The sequence below is a fragment of the Pinus tabuliformis genome, chromosome 2_2, assembly GCF_031772625.1.
Source record: "Pinus tabuliformis cultivar Carrire ecotype Pingquan chromosome 2_2, CPIR1, whole genome shotgun sequence".
Classification (NCBI taxonomy): Eukaryota; Viridiplantae; Streptophyta; class Pinopsida; order Pinales; family Pinaceae; genus Pinus; species Pinus tabuliformis.
The window spans coordinates 1,140,228,962-1,140,231,342 of record NC_142300.1 but is presented as its reverse complement, the minus strand read 5'-3'; positions in this window follow the sequence as shown (position 1 = coordinate 1,140,231,342).

Sequence of the window (2,381 nt, the reverse complement as noted above, 5' to 3'; positions counted from 1 at the left end):
ATATTATGTTGAAGCAATCAAAAATGTAGTAGATAAATTGAGAAAGAAAATAGAAGATAAAGACCAACACTTGAAAAAATTAAGAGCAACATAGCAGAGAGAAAATATAGCCCTAACCTTTAAAGAGGAGATGCATGTTCAGATGTAGGAAAGATTAACAAGATAGATTCAAATAATTCTACAATCGAATTTGTGAGAGAATGTTGGAGCAAAGAGGCATAAAATTCATCAGTATCAAAGAAGGGATTCGAAAGGAGTTTCTATGCCAAGAAAGTCATTCACTCCTAGAGTTGACAATAGAAAAATTAAATGGAGAAATTAGAATTCATTTTTTCCTTTGATAAATGAGATTGAGTGTTTTAATTGCCATCAATTTGGACATATAATAACCTTTTGTAGAGACAAATTGGACACATCCATGTAGCAGTTTGGACAACAAAGAATGGATCTTCCTTCAGGTATACAAGTTTATTTAATGGTTTATGTTATGCTTGTAACCTTTTTGGCCATAAGGCCATTGATTGCAGGTCTAGTACGAGAAGTTGGAAATCTAGCATGAGGAACAAAAGATCAGATCCTTTGGCTTCTTATCTTGGTCATGTAGAATGTTTTATGTGTCACAACTTTGGACACATGGCCAAGGATTTTTTGATTCCTAGATCCATGAGACCATCAGTACAAAAGCAACAACCAAAGAAGCATGCACAATAAAGGAACCAACCAAGAGCATTATGGAAGAAAAAGGAAGAACAATTAGGAAAATGTGGTATTGCTTTTGTTCATGTGATGAGGATGAAAAATGGTATATTGATAGCAGATGTTCAGATCACCGTGTCAGGAAATAGGAACAAGATTCACTTCTTTAAGAAAACCAAAAGCGGTTATGTTGTTTTTGGAGGAAGTGAACCAACAAGAGTATTAGGAAGTGGCAAGGCCAACCTTAGTGAAAAGAGGACCAATGCTAAAGATGTATGGCTCATTGAGAGTCTTAAGCACAACATTCTAAGTGTGAGCCAAATGGTTGATGGAGGCAAGGAAGTGGCCTTCAACTCCAAAGGTTTCTTCATCAGGAAAGAGGATCAAAGAGGGTAATTGCTAGAGGGGTCAAGACCCCAGATAATGTATATGTGTTGAAGGGAAGAGTGAAAAGTAAGAAGATACCAAGAGAGTACTCTTCCTAATTGAATTCAGAGTAGAAGAGATCAAGACATATTGTAGTTTGCTCTTGCATGATAGATATTTTAAACTAAAAAATGGATGTGAAGTCTTCATAGGCTCAAGGGGAGTATATGACACTTTTTGTTTTTGCATGCAGTTATTTGTGATGGTATTGGTGATTATCTCTTTGATTATGTTTTTCTTGATGACGGATTTTAAGGTGTGATCAAGAAGAGAGATGACACATGTTCATGGGGAGAACTTTATATGCTTCCAATATTTCGACAGAATTATGACTTCTTGGAGGAGTTTTCTATGCATATCATGTTATGTGCTCACCCCTTGCAAATGTTTATGTTTTTTATTAAGCATGGTTTATATGTTGTCTATATCAATTGACATGTTGTTAGCTTGTTTGATGTATTTTGGGTCGATGATATTATGCATGTGTTGGTGCCATGGAGATTATTATGATGATGGTACATGATGCTTATATTTATGATGGATGTGTTCCATATTGATGTTGTTGCTATATATGGTGATATTAATGATTTTATGTAATGGTATATGATGTTTATTTTTCTGAGCATGGTTGTCGATGAGATGTTTTTCCTGTCACTAAATCTTGTTGCTTCTATCGGTTCAATTTATATTATAAAGGATCATGTTTCTGTAATGGTAGATGATGTTTATTTTTCTGAGCATGGTTGTCAATGAGATGTTGTTGTTGTCACTACATCTTGTTGCTTCTATTGGTTCAGTTTATATTATAGAGGATCATGCTCCAAATGATGATTATTTTTGCTTCCTTAGAGAGAGGATATATTGAGTTGATTGATGTGATATGTTACCGCTTTATGATGCTATTTGATATATGCTAATTGATGAGCCATTATGTATTGTTATGGACTACCGGTTACTGTTGCTGGAATATTGATTCATGGTTGGTGTTTTGGAGAGGTTGATACATGTGTCTTATGTGATTTATATTGACTTTATCTTGCTTCCATAAAGAGGACATGTGGTTAATCATATGCCCTATGTACTTGATATTGTATTAGGCATGCATTAATGAGAGAATTGTTATGATAGCCATGTATGAGAGAGACTCATTCTTGCAGGTTTCATGCATAATGTTGAGTCATGTTGCATAATGAGTCATGAGAGTTGGAGTAGCTATGTATGGGCTATTAGTGATGTCAATACATCCATGTATTTCATTT